The following is a 15,020-nucleotide window of genomic DNA, read 5'->3' on the forward strand; positions in this document are numbered from 1 at the left end:
CCCGCTCCTCTTTCCTGGGGGGTCGGACTCAATGATCTATTGAGGTCCCTTCCGACCCTAACATCTATGAATCTCTGCCTGCTCTGTCAACAGCCTCTTAATGGTCAACCTACTCAGAGGGTGTCTACATGTGCATTTACACTGGCTTAAATTTACTGCATAGTAGGTGGGACTAGGCTGGCATTCACATGTGCAGACATTAAAGAGCATTAACACTGTGTGGACTGACTTGGGACTAAAGGTAGTCCCAAGTCAGTACACACACACATTGATACTGTGCAGTGAGGCATCTACACGTGCGTTACTGCACAGTAACTAATCAGGTGTAAATTTGATACCTGCATGATGCCGGTATCAAATTTACGCTCAAGTCAGCATAAGTCACCTTACTTACTGTGTGGTGTGGGCAGGCATGCACATGTAAATGTGTGCCCATACTGTGCCGTAATTTTGGTTATTATGCAGTAAATGTGCATGTGTAGATGTGCCCAGAGGGCTAGATTGCTCCCTCCCTGCCATGGACTCAGCTGCAAGTGTCAACCAGGCCGCTCTGCCACAGGCCCTTGGGTAGTTCTCATCAGCTAAGAACGCAGGCCCTGCTCTGCACTGCCAAGAGGGGGAGTTTCCAGCCCTCCTCCCTGGGTTGAGCACCGGGGCGCTTCCCGAGAGCTCAGCCTCTGAATCACCATGCTCCTGTGGGCACCAAAAAGTCCCCGGGGCAGGAGAGATTTCCTGGAGCTGAAGCTTTTGTACCCTCCCCCAGGCCTGCAGTAAACACACAGACACGTGGTTCCTCAGCGCCTCCTGGAAGCCACGTGCTTTCTGTTGCTTCTAGGTCGCAACCTGCTCCTGCATTTGGGGGCCTGATTCTGCAAACCTCCTGTGCACTGAGCACCCAGGGACTATGTTGGGAGCTGGCTCAGGGCAAGGGTGGCTGGATCAACCCTGGAAAGAGTGAGCTCCTGCTTCTCTCACAGGAGTGAAGAAATTCAGGGCCCAAAATCACCTCTGTGCAGAGGGCACAGAACCCTGAGGCCAGTATTTCCATGCTGTGCCCCAGTGATGCAGGGCACATGGTCTGCCCAAAGAGCTGGGATGCTTGGGGGCATGAGCTGCCCCACTTGCAAAATGGGAATTGATGGAGCCACCTGTTTCAACTGAGAGGGGGTGAAAGGGAATGGAGAGGCCCAATTCTGCTGAAACAACTGTGTGGGATCAAAGCAAAAAGACGAGCCCCAAAACCATTGTCCAGAATTCATAGCCACCACACTGCCCAGCCCAAACCACTGCAACTGATGTAGGGGGGAAGGGAAGCCACAGAAAAGTGCCAGGTTGCCAGAAACCTTTCTGGGGGATTCTGAGAATAAATGTGACTTGAGCAGCCAGGGCAGCTTCCAGGCCCTTCCTCAAAGGATTTCCACAGGGAAATGCAGCCTGCCCCGTGCCAGCCAGTACCTCCAGCTCTATGGATCCATCACACCTCCACCCTCTCCTAGTTCCTGCAGCTGCTCTCCAGTTTGCAGGCTGGGCAGGACTCCAAGTCAGGGCACACATCCTGCTGCAAGATCCCAGCTCAGGGACTCTGCTCAGCTTCCAGAGCTCAAACCAAGAGCCCGACAGTCAGGAGTCACAAGTAGCCACTGGATCCAGGGGCCTCCTGTCTGTCTCAGTGCCCATTGCAGGGGCTTTGCTGCAGCCTCACTAGCCCGCTGGCCCAGATCACCAGCCCGTAACCACGTGAATTATGTCCCAAAACACCCTCACTGACCCAAACATCTCCCAGTTCAGTCCAAAGGTGCCAAAGGGTGGGACTAAGGGATACAGCACCATGCAGACAGAGTAGAGCTAGGGTACAGCAGCACTACCCCCCACTAACATTTGAACCCAATCTATCCCCTGCTCAAATCAAGCTATTCAGATCAAGCAGAGCCCCTGCCCACCTTGGAGCAATCTCTCCATGTACATGGTAAAACCCAAGGGGCTCACTGCCCTACTGAGAGGCAAAGCAGTCCACTGTTTCAGCAATTGTGCACGCGCGTGCATGTGTGTGTGTGCAGGGGAAACAATGCTGTGCCTGCTAGGGAACAGGCTCTGTACGGTGTAAGCATTCTGCAGATCCACTACCCTCCCGTGCTAGCCTCCCTCCAAGGGTTTCACCAGGGCAGCCCAGGGTCCACAAGCCAACTTGCAGCGTCCACCACAATGCAGAAACCCTAGTGCCAGGTCAGAAGCTGCCAGAAACTCCCCCCCAAGCACCAGCAATACTCACAGCAGGAACAGGTGGTCTCCTGGCTCTGCCCTGCCCTAGCCCCATGCACGGCTCTGATGATGCCTTTCCACCCAGCTGTGTACCCTGACCCCTGAGCCACAAGCCTGTGTGCTCCAGGGCGCAAGCCCAGCTCCTAGCACAGCAGCTCCGTGCTACTGTTTCACAGGCTGCCCGATTACAGGAAGGAGCAGCTATTTCCTTCCAAAATGTCAGCTGCCTCACACAGACCAAACAGCGCTGGGCTCCTGGCAGCTTCCTCTTCTGCCACTGGAACAAGTGGGCAATAAGTCTCGCTCCAGCACAAGGCAGGCAGGACTTGGTGCTGTGACACAAGGGTCCCTCTCAATCAAAAGCACTGCGAAAACCGAAGCACAGCTGCTCGCCACCCAGGTGGGGAACACCCGAGGCAGTGTCCCTGCAGGGGCCTCACACTTGCTCTTTGTGCACTGTTAAGACCGGCTGTTACCCTGCCATCAGCAGATATCCGCGATTAGACCCTGCTAGGGGTGGGACTGCTCATTTGTGCTCCTGGGGCTGGACAGGAGCTCAGGATTGTGGCAGGCACCTGGCCATATGGCCAGGAGCAGACAGGCCCTGGCTGAAGAAGCAAGCCCACTCCTGGAGGGGTAACAAGGCAGAGGCAGGTAGGAATACCCTGAGCGACATGATGCCTTTCCTTAGTGCGAGGCAGAGGCGCGTGCGGTGGGGGGATCTTTTTTTAAAGGAAGGAAGAAAAGGCACATCATGCTTGTACTCACACAGAAAGTGGCTCCTAAAGGGGAATCTGGAGAGAAGGATGGCACACCTCATGCCATGGGGTCACCATGAGAATGGGGGTCTCCCCTAGCACTAGCTCCAGTAGAGAACTGCCACTCATTTGCGATGGCAGAGATCCAAGCACAGCATGAATAGCTTCTCCTGCTTCTCAGCCATATACTGCCACCCCACACAGGACATCACCCATACTGGGGCACCTGGAGGCCCTACACTCACACTCCTCAGCCTAGCCCTGTGCTGATGCTGGAATCTGTCCCTGACTCCCCGGCTGATATACTTCCGCTATCTGCACATCTCCAGTATGCAACCTTCAACCTTTTACAATGAGTCCTTCCATCAGCAGCATGGTTCTGATGGCTTCTGCACTGCCAACTGGGGGTGCTAGCCCCACCACACTTCCCTGAGCTCTTGCAGCCATAGCCACCAAAAACCAGGAACTCTTTGGCAACAGCAGGTCAGCCAGCCTGGGGCCTCAAAGGCTTGGTGCCCCACACTGGTTCCTCCAGCCAAAGAAGGGGTAGTGTCATCATGCTAGCGCAGAGGGGAAAGCCTTGTGCTCTGACCAGGAAAGGGTGACTGAGCTGCACAGTTCTAGATATTTCCAGGCAGGCTCCAAAACCCATGAAACTGACTTAAAACTAACGCCTCCCAGGTCCCTGTCACCCTGTGGCAGTGCCTTGAGGGGCTGCATCCCCAAACTGCTTTCCGCAGCTCTTTGACACTTCTTTTTCCAACAGATTCTCCCATAACCCTGTGATTTCAGGAGCTGGGTCTTAAAGAAAAAAAAAAAAAAAGAGGAAAAGAAATCACCCTGGTGGTGACTCTGCAATCCCCCAAGCCACTGCAGGACAGGGGACAGGTTTCTGTAGGCATGAATGCCTTGCCGCATACCCACGTCGGCTACAAGTCACTCGCTTTGGAAACGGTTGTGCAGTTTGGTTGTTTCATGTCTGTGTGTGTGGTTTCCAGAGCTTTCAGTTCAGGACGTGATGGCACCAGCTCTGAAAGAGACATGGCTTGTGCTAAAGGTTCGACGCTTTGATGGGTTTTGTTTTTCTCTTGCAGACGAGCGGCAGCAGCAGCCCTGGCCTCTGCCGAGATTCGATTGCAGCTGGCGGCAGAAAATTGCTCTGCGATGCTCCCCCTGCCTGCTAAGCGTCTGCAGCCCACACTGGAAATTATCGACACCGAGTGAGCAAGGGAAGGGGAACTTCAAGGCCTCCTCTGTATGTACAGGAGAGAAATGGCACCAGCCGTGGAAATAAAGTATTTCCTCTTGAGAATGAAGACAAAACCTTTGATTGTCAATCACTGGGGGGGCAGCAGGCTCTGTTCATGCTACAACATGGCATGGGCACAGGCCACAGTAGCTTCATCAGCTCTGTGGGGCTAGGCCTAGTCATGGTGTGGCTGCCTCAGGAACTGACCCCGTCAGAGATGGTCTCCCCTGACAGCCAAAGTGTAACCTGGATGAGTGGGGGGTACAAAATACATGGCATGAGTACTCCATCATTAAAGGCTCCTAGAGTGCTTTTCATGCAGGTCAGGGCACTGTTTACCCCGTTCGCTTCCAGCTCCCACCATCTGCTCCCCACAAATCCCTGACAGCTTCAGCTGGCTCTAGGATTCTTCACTTCCTGCCTGGCAACTGCTGCTCAATGCATCAGCAGTGGCAATACCTTGAGTTGAGGATGATCTCTACCACAGAGCACTGACAGGTCTTGAGGTGACTTAAGAGTCCAATCCTTGAGTCATAAATTTGTCCACAGATGTTGCAGGTCTTTCCACAGGGAAGAATAGTCCATACGCTGGGATTTCTCTCATTTTCCTTCTTCTGCTTTGAAGACAAGATGCTTTACCCTGCCAATGACCCATCCCAGAGACAGGCACTTGGGTTTAGGTTGCAGCACTACTTGGGAGTCGGTTAGCAGCCAGCTCCTCCCAGCTCTTGATGTCTGTTTTCCTGCCATATAACTTCAATGTGTCCTTGTAGCATTTCCTCTGGCCACCATAAGATCTCAGGCCACAACTAAGTGGGGAGTACAGCACCAGAGAAGCTGGTGCTTGAGGATCAGACTCAATGCTAGTAACACTGGTTTCATCAAGGATGCTGCATTTGTGCAGCAATCTTCTCAGTCGATGATGAGGATTTTCCAGAGCCACTGTTAGTGATACCTCTGCAGGCTCTTGGGATGATGACGGTCAGTCACTCACATTTCACATCCAGAGAGGAGAGTGGAGATGATGCCTGTATTGTAGACCTGAATCTTGGTGATCATAATCAATAAAAACATGCCAAAGCAATTTCCCGAAGGAGGCACTTGCACACTGGATCCTGTGCTGGATCTCCTCATCAATGCTTGCTCTCTGAGAGAGGTGGCTACAGAGGGAAGTGCCTGACTACCTCCAGGGTCTTTCCCTCAATGGTGATTTGAGGAGGGGGGGAATCATATTCTTGGCCTGGAGCAAGCTGATCAGCACTGCAGCCTTCTCACGGTTGAGAGAGAGGCCCAAGGTTCAGTAGGCTTCTGCAAAGATATCCAGCGCACACTGGAGGTTTTTCTGAGTGTGCACAAGGGTGGTGCAGTCATCAGCATACTGAAGGTCAAGGATGGTTGTTTTGAATATTTTGGTCGCCTTGTGCTCCACCCCAGAGAGAGATGAATTTCAGAGGCGGGCAACACTTACATACAGTCTCGGAAGTGCTCCTGGAGCCTTGAGAAGAAGATGCTGTAGAAAGGAAGCAGCTTTGCTTCTGTTTCTCACACTGCAGCAACTGTCTCAGTGAAATGTTGGCATTACTGCAGTTCCAAGAAGGATACAACCCCCCACCCCTCCACTGTCCTCCAGCACACTGCTTCGCCTCCTGCCACTCACGAACTAAGCAGTGCCAATGAAAACAGGCTTGGCCAGATCTCAGGCCTCACCACCAGCAAACACCAGGGTGGTGTGCTGGTCTGGTAGCACACCCTTTCACCACCGGCAGCTCTAGTCTCAGCTCTTCCAGTCTTTGGCTCAAGCAGCGAGCTCTACTGCTGTACCCACCTTTCCAGCATTCTGGATCCACTACAGCAAACACCACTATGAGGAGCAAGTGTGCAAGCCAAACCCCTATGCAAACAAAGACATTCTCATGCGGGAGCTGCCTCCCTGTCTGAAGCTTCCAAATATCTGCTTTTTTGTTTTGCAAAAATATTTATTTGTATATAAATAAAAAAAAAATTATATACAACTCCACCTCCAACGCACTGCCAAGTGGCCCCTGTGGTTCACCTGGCAGCTCAAAGCACGCTAAAAACCCATTACACAGTTCGTACCACGTAACCACGCACCTGCACAGCCACCTCCATACCTGTACCCCCACCCACTGCCCTCTTCAGAGGGTCTACTCCTGCATGGAGAACCTGAACCAACATGGACACTTGAGTTCTCCCCCAACACACCAAGGACATCTAGAACAAACAGTGGAGAGAATCTGAACTGCTGGAGGAACTCCTGTGACCCATAAATCAGAAATACCCTCCACAATGGTTGAAGAGCATTCCTGTCTAACTCTCCATGGGGCCTGCCAACTCCGCACCACATGCAGGTAGAAGCAAAAGGATTTGGGGACAAAACTTTCTGATCAGAACCAGTGAAGCACAATCACATCCACTCCACAGCAGGGGACTGGCCTGTCGAAGAATCCCCCAAACTCTCGTCCCAGAGACAGGTACTCTGAAGGGAGATGTCTGCCTCAGAGGAGAGTGGAAACATCTCACCTCCACCACAGCAGCATCCCCACCTATGCAGGCCTCAGAAAGCACGAATCAGGCCCCAAACATGACATCAGGTGTAAAAATAAAAACAACAACATCAGAACAGAAGTTTGCACCTTTCTCTCTGCCTTTGGGTGCTGTTAACTTTAGGACTGGCTCTGCTTACCATTTCAGGTTTCCCACTTGCAACCACCAGGGTTTGGGAAGTCTTGCAAAATCCCCTAATTCCAACAACACAGACTTTAAGACAAAGGCCATGTATCACAAGCCTCACAAAGGACCTGCCTGAGCTGGCCAAGCCAAGCGCCCATCCCACGATTCCAAATGCAGATGGCTGTTGAACAAGCAAAAGCACATTTCCCAGCACAGCCCCCACATAGCAGACCTCCTGGGCACATTACAGCCTCCTTTGCACTTGCACTTTCCTACTGACTCCCCATCCCTGCAGTTCCCCAAATGGCGCCCATGGCAAGCACATAGGACAGCGAGCTGTCATGGGTCACTGATTTTTTAACCACCAGACTGTTTCAATTACCACACAACAGGAAAGTAAAAAGAAAGAGAGACACGCTCTCCAAGTACACAAGGAGTTTGGTGGTAAAGCTGAGAGTCCTGGCCCACAGCCCACCCAATCTCACTCACGCCTTAAACCAAATGTGATGTTTGCACCTAGGCAACACAAAGGCTGGATCTGCCCAGGATTCAAACCTGGGACCCAGAGCACAAGGCTGCATTTCCCCAAATGCTGCAGCCCAATGGACTCTCCTACCCTCTCCAAAGAAACACAGAGGGGCTCTGCTAATCTACTAAGGTCATGAATCAGGAGGAGTCTGATGGCAAAGGGAGTCTGCCAGAGGCCTTGGAGCACAAATGCTCTGGCTCAGGAGACCTTGGCATGTGCTTACCTCGAAAGCACCAGGCTGCATTCCCTCTACCACCTCCTGCAGAACCTTCTATTGACGTTCTCGTTGCACTTTTCCCCACACCTTTTATTTTATACACACCTCATACGTACCCCCATCAAGTCCTGGCGCTGTCTGGCCAAACCCCGCCAGGTCCTAGCCAAGCTGTCCATCTACCAAACCAGAAAGGAGGCGCTGGCCAAGGGGAACTCAGGCAACCGTGGGACTGTCTTCTTCTAACTCATCCAGGCACATCAATGAGCAGAGTCCTACTGAGAGGCATCCACAGGCCCCTCTGATACACTCCCTACAGGCTCTGCAGCATCAGCATCCTTTATTATAAAACTCAATGGGGCTCCTCAGAGCACACACCCCTTCTGAGGCTGGTGGTGGAAACACAATTTCTGGCATATATTCCTGTTCTCCTCAACACCCCCCAGCTGACTCAGGAGACTTGGAAGTTACTCCAAGGGATCTTCAGGACACAACTGCAGGTCAGCCAAGGCCAACAATAAGGATCAAACAAGGCTGTGCCACAGCGAGCACCACAACTGCTTCAGGGGAAGAGCCCAGCGAGCCCAATTCTGTTCAAGCACAACTTGCTGGAAAGTACTGAGACCCCCCGGTTTGTCCCAGCTCCCAGGGCCAACTCACTCTGCCAACCCATCTCAAGATGGGGATGTGGATATGAACAGTTGCATCAGTTTCTCTGTGTAATAGTTATGTCCACATCTGCCACACCAGCTGCTCCTCAACCCTGAACAGGCTAGCTTGGCACAATGTGAGCAGGGTGCTTGGACCCAATATTGCTCCCCTAGCTGAGCAGCACTTTCCATTTGAGCTGGTTGCCCCTTCTTCCCCATGATGAATCACAGAATCATAGAGAAACAGAAACAGAACTGAAAGAGACCTCCACAGGTCATCTACTCCCATCCCCTGCCTGGGGCAGGATCATCCCTATCCAAGGATGGCACAAGGGCAGGGCTATTTTCCTCCCCAACCACTGCCAGCTGCCGACTGAGATGCTCTTGCTGAAGGGGCAGTGATCAAGGGGAGCCTGTGCCAGACAAAAGGTCAGCAAGTGAACTAGAATGGAGATGAGCTAGGGCCTAAGGTGAGAAAAGCAATCCTAAAAGAGCAATATGCACCTGCACCACAGGATGGCATAATCAGGGCTTGCTTCCGATGGGTAGGCCAGGGCCCTGTGTGGGTCAGGAGGGCAGGGCTGACCCAGACAGAAGCAACCTATCCACAGGTGACAGAACTCTGACAGGCACACCGGGCCCTTGTGTCCCTGGTGCTGCTCCATTCACCTTAATACTCCCTCCTAGATATACACAGAGGAGGCACACCAGCCCCAAGCCCTTGGCATGATGCCTATCTAAACAGCTAGGGCAGGCACAGGGAAGCAGGATCCTCACTTTTGGGCCATAGAGTCACTCTGCAGAAGTAGCTTTCCCCAGCCTTTGAGAAGTGCCCCAGGGAGAGAAGAGGAAATCTATGACAGGGGAGTGCAGGGCCTGTCTGCTCCCACCCACAGTTGCACAGTGATTTCAGCACCATCTCCTTGAATGACCCAGGTGTCCTGTGCCAAGGCATCATGCTGGCTGCCTGCATGCGAGGGCAATGAGTTGGTTCTGAGATCTCCAAGGTAGAAAAGAAGCTAGAAGTGTGAACAGCAGCAGTCTCCCAAAGGACTCCTTGCAAAGGACTTTTTTCCAATTATGTAGTTGGTCTAATAAAAGATATCACATCTACCCAAAGAACCTTGCCTGCCTATGTCCTTAGACCAAGACAGCTACAACCAACACCCCGCAAGCTGGTCATTTAATTTGACACCAAGTGGTTTCTTCATGGTCTGCCACAACCTCCCAGCCCCTCATTCCAGCTTCTGGGGGCAGCAGTCAGCAGTGTTGGCCATGTTCTCTGCAGAGGTTGCATGTCACCCAGCTGCTGCACAGGCCCTGCTAGATCCCACCCTGGCAGCTACACATTGGAAGGGGTGGCACACAGCGCAGCTCAGCTCTGGAGTGGGACCAGGCATGGCAGCTGCATCGCAGTGGGATGCACTGCAGGTTTATCCTGCTCCATAGCACAATAAACCAACTGTCCAAGTCCTGAAAGCTCCACTGAGCCGGATGCATAAGCAAGGCTGGGCTGTTGGAGGAAAACAAAGAGGGCCCTGTTGCCAGCCCAGCCCAGCCCAGCCCAGGGGAAAGAAACATCCAGAGAGAGCTCAGCAAGGCCCCCCGACTACCAGGATAATGGTAGTAGCAACACACCCACAGCACCAAGTGGAACAGCCAGGGCTGGTTGAGCACAGCTGTGCCGAGGGCCCCACACGGGAGCGACTCTGAAGGCGGTAATCTACTTGGGAAGATGCAGCCAATCCTCTTGAGCGGCCCCAGGGAAATGTAATCTGTGCTATTAATGCCAGGCCACCCCAGTGGGAATAAACCTGCAGACACATAATAGAGAGGCCTTTGCGGATGCTTTAATTACAACCCCAGGCCTCCTGGGGCCAAGCAGCCAAATCAACCTGCCTCTGGTGGGTGACAGGAGGTGTGACCCAGCTGGGAGCAGGCACAAAGTGGGGACCCAGAGGGGCTTGAGCTGTCCATGGCCTTTCCCAGCTCAGCTGGGCTCCCACAAAGTGGTGATTGGGCTAGCAGGGGACAGACCCAGGTGGGAGGGGTCCTCAGATCCCAAAGCAACTCCACCCCTTCTGGCCCATTTTGGACAACCGGAGCAGTAGGGACAATGCATTGCTGCTTCACAGAGGATTCAGCCACGTGGACCACATGGAAACATTGCAAGACGGTCACTGAGCTAACAGGCAGGCACCTGCCCACTCTCTAAAGTGCAGCCTCTTTAAAACAGTACTGCCAGATGCCCTGGGCTGGCCCCTTGCCATATACAGTGCCATCCTGCAGAAATACAGAGGACTTAGTGAATTGGAGCCTGGAACTTTAGAAAGCAAGTACAGTTGAGGACAGCTGTTCCTACACAGAGACAAATCCAGGCTGCGGAGACCTCTGCCCACCATAGATTTGGAACATCCCAGGACTGGAGATAATATTACATATTTAGAAACAAGATTATTCCCAGCCTTTTCAACAGCCATCCTGGACCTCTTTAGAGTAGGGCATAAATGAGGGTTAGAGCCCTTTGCAGCTACCAAATTCACACACCACAGATAGAACTGGGGGCAACCACCATATGGCCACACAGACCCATGCCTTCCCATCAGGGAAGGGAAAGAAAGAGCTGTTTGGCAGGAGCGTGCTGGAGGATTTCAAAGAAGCACAAAAGGGGAGGGGGATACTGCAGCTGCCATGTGCTGCCAGCATGGACACTCTCCTAAGCCCCTACCCAGAGATGTCTGATCAAACAAGGTATTTTTGTTATGTGATAAGCAATGTCAATGAGTACTTAATCTGAGGGAGATATTCCCCAGGCAGACCTGCCCTAAATCTCCATAATGCAATTGCTTGGGAGAAAGCATCTGTCCGAACATGGAACATTAACCTCACAAATACAGACCAAGGCTCAGAGAGGCTGTCAGGGCTGTAAACCATGTGCTCTGAGATGGGCCCATTCCAATGCACTCCCAGGCCAACCAGGACTGACTGCCTGCTACCTGCACAATAGAAGCTGGATGCTCCCCTCTGCAAAGACCCAGGTTTGGTATCCCGTGCTCTTTCCACTGCCAGCGTCCAAGAGGCCGGGCATGGCACAAATTCCTCTGGGCCCCTATGTTGCAATGGTTATACCCAGCCCCAAGAACAAGAGTGGCAGTGTACGTTCTAAACAGGGGTGCCCCCAAAGCTCCCAACCTGAGCTCTGTTTCCCTCCAGCAATACCCCCCCTTCCCGAGAAGAGACTCATGGAAAAACACAGCCTTTCCCCATTTCCAGAGGAGACTCTACCTTTCCTGCACTTGCAGGCAGCTTGGTCTTCTGATCCAGAAACTCCCGAGCCAGGCTTGGCATTGCCTGTACCATGGCAAGTCCATGTGAATGGGAAGGCCATCCACACTAAAAGAAATGGAAGCTGCACAAGGGCTTGCCTCAATTGTGCATCAGCCCAGGCAGCATTCAGACCCACCTCCAGTTGAGCATGCAGGCAGGCAGGCCTGAGCACCTGGTGCTGACACGCAAGCTGGCCTACTTGAAAGGACCCTGGAAGTAAGCTCATTTCAATGTCAAATTGGGATCAGAGGGGCCACAGCTTCATGTTTGTTCATACACACGCAGCCAGGCAGGACCAGCAGCCCTAGGCCCCAGCCTTCTACATCACAGGCCACCTGGCAAATCCCGCACATGTGTTACAGTCGTGGGTGGACGAAGCTTTGGAAACATGGCCCTAACTTACTGATGCCACTCTCTCAGCCACAGGATAGATTACACATCTGAGCCACAAACCAGCTGACTCCACTGGGTGAGATGGGAAACCTAAGTTAGGAAAGGAGGAGGTTCATTTGATGAGTCACTCCTGCAAACTCCTGACACCCATCTCTGAGGAGCCCACAACACCACAGCCTGGCCTCAGTCTCTCACCAGGTAAAAGAGCAAGCTTTAATGTCTCCACTTGGATGGGACTCATTCTCCAACACCTATAGCTGCTACAGTTAGCTAGCCAGTGCCCAGTTCACTCTAGTGTAGGGGGCTAAGAGGCCCGCTCCACATCTGCACTCTGAAGGGATATGATTGCACACCAGACCCTGCAGGGTATGGGGTTATATTTTCTTTTTTTATATTTGCCAACTTCTTCTTTCGGGTGACACCACAAATCCAATGGCTTCTCCTTCATCTCCCTGCAGGCACACCCTGGATGGCTCATCTTCTCCTCACAGCACCCAGGCTTTCACAGTAGTCCTACAGGCCACTTGTTCATGACGCATACTAATTACTAGGCCAACCTGCCCCACAGCAAGAATGCATATGGTCCTCACATTCAGACTGGCTGGGCCAGGCAGTTACCTGCACTTCCAGAGAGGCAGGTGGCACAACCTTTTTTTGGAACAGAGGGCATATAGCAGGGCTTCCCAAATTCTTAGTCTTGTAATGAACATGAGAGACTGAGCCACTAAGGCATGGATCCTGCCAGCAGCCCTTGAGCACTTCTCACTCCCGCTGAGATCTATACACTTCTTAAAGACCATCATCCATCAAGGCTGATGCTAAAGCTTCTCTACGCACGCATATCTGCATGTAAGTAACTAAATCAGTCTGGAAATGGAGTGATTGAAACTGGTACCACATGGCCCCTGGGGAGATGCTCTCTCCTTAATGTTGGAATGCCTTGCACTGCCTTAATTTTAGCCAATGCTCGTAAACTGATTTTGGAGTGCTCCACAAAGCAGGAAATGGTGGCTGCACACCTTTCACTAATCCAATTCCAATAAATCAGTGTAATCTGCATGTGCAGACAAGGGCTAAGGGATCTGCTCTTGGAAGCCAGAGCTTGTACCTTCTCTATGATATCATGACCCAACAGAATCCAAAGCCATGTTTACGCTGTTTCCATGGAAGAGCTGAAAAGTGAAGTGCCATACTTATTTTCCTGGCAGAATAGAAAGCAAGACCCTTCACATCAGAACTCCAGCTAGGAGTCCTTCCAAAGTGCTGCTGCCACCAAGCTCCGACATGCCCTCATCACACAAAGAGCTACACAGAAGGGGAAAGCCAATGCACAGGCTGGGGAACAGAGGTGCAGAGAAAGAAGTTGACTCACCTGAGGTCACCGGGCAGGCCAAGGCAGAATTAGAAAGATTCCCCATCCAGTGCTCTACCCACTAAGTACCACTCTAAGAAGCAATTCCTCTCTACCAACCCTTTCAATAGAAATTCCAGCAGGGGGTTTCCAGAGACAGCTAGGAGTGGCAGTTCCTGAGGATATGACCTACTGGGGATCTAAGTTGGCAGCTTCTGCATGGAGCTGTCAGTACATGTACCTGGCACACTTCACCAGTTCCCCCATGCCCGTCCCTTCTGCAATGAAAGGAAGACCTTGGTGCATGCCTAGCTTGGGTGTGCCAGGATGCAACCCCTCTGCTATCTCCTGAAGGACCTCTTCTTGTGGTTCCCCATGCCTTTCATTTTACACACACCCTGTCTGTAGCCCCACAAAGTCCTGGGACTTTCTAATCAACCTCCTCTTGTTCCTGGCCAAACTTTCCATCTACCAGACCAGGAAGGTGCTGGCCTGAGGAAACTTGAGCAACCATGCGACTGTCTTCCTCTCCCTTGTCTGCACACATCTCTGAGTAAAGTTTCACTGGATGGGTTCCCCAGGCACCTTAAATATATCTGAAAGGCAGTGGATGCACTCTACCTGATGTCCCCCACCCTCCCGCCACCTTAGTTATTAAGCTATAACCCGCACTCCAGTTCCTGTTTTCTCGTGACCTGTCCCATGGAATTTGTTGTACATTTAGTGGCCTCCCTCTAGCCCCTGAAGGGGGCTTCTGGTTCCTGGTGGCTCTAGGCCCACTGCCAATGTATAGCAAATAGGCCTCAGCATGCCCCTACAGCAGGAGTCTTCTCTCAGAGCCTTCTCTCTCAGCTGGGCTGACACAGCATACACACAGCCTGGATCACAACAAGCATGCATCTCAAGATCATCATAAGCATGCATCTCAAGATCCTGGACATGAGAGTGCTGCCCTCAACACTGAAATCATATGAAGCAGCACAGAGGTCCTGGGCTCAGCCCATTTGAACAGACTACAGCCAGCCACTCACTGGTCAGGTCAGGACATCTTCTGTCCTCATCCCTCCCCAAAAGGCTGAAGCGAAAACATCCTGCACTGAAAGCTATGGCTCACTCCAACTCTTGTTTGGTGGGCAAGGGGAGAGGGCCAACGAACATGCTGCTCTGAACACTTGTAGCTCCTGAACGGTGAGGTTTTGGGCTCTACACCTTCCCGACCCATTCTGAGGGAAATTCCAGTGTCTGAGGGGAAAGCAGGGAAGGCCAGGGAACTGGAACAGAAAAGCTGAAATCTTCTTGTTCTCCATAAAATGAAAATGCAAAAAATTTCTCAGAAGGACCACTTAGACTTGCACCTCACTAGGAAATACCAATTGTAGAGATAGAGAAGTGATACAAAGATATTAAAATCTCTGGACAGCAAAGAGGAAATGTTTCATTTCAACTATTTGTCCAGCAAAATTTAATCAGAATTGACACATTCCCATGAAATGTTCCAAATCCCATGAGTTGTGTTTTTCTGCACAGCACAGTTCTACCAAAAGCACTTCAGACAGCTCTAGATTTTATATGATAAGGCACTGGCCTTCCCTGCCCTGA

The 15,020-nt window shown here is 52.0% G+C and overlaps 1 protein-coding gene across 14 annotated transcripts in view; it reads right to left on the reverse strand.

Annotated features, from left to right (window-relative positions):
• LOC102380420 (signal transducer and activator of transcription 5B) overlaps positions 1 to 15,020 on the reverse strand; it is a 63,936-nt gene that overhangs the window by 19,554 nt on the left and 29,362 nt on the right. Inside the window, exon 1 of one of the 14 annotated variants that reach the window (XM_025207288.1) lies at positions 2,270 to 2,443. The exons of the other annotated variants lie outside the window; for them this stretch is intronic. The gene's annotated coding sequence lies outside the window, so the exon portion shown is untranslated. Of the gene's footprint in view, positions 1 to 2,269; positions 2,444 to 15,020 lie in introns of those variants that run through there. 14 annotated transcript variants of the gene reach the window in all.

Source organism: Alligator sinensis, unplaced genomic scaffold (genome assembly GCF_000455745.1).
Source record: "Alligator sinensis unplaced genomic scaffold, ASM45574v1 scaffold919_1, whole genome shotgun sequence".
In the NCBI taxonomy this organism is placed as follows: Eukaryota; Metazoa; Chordata; order Crocodylia; family Alligatoridae; genus Alligator; species Alligator sinensis.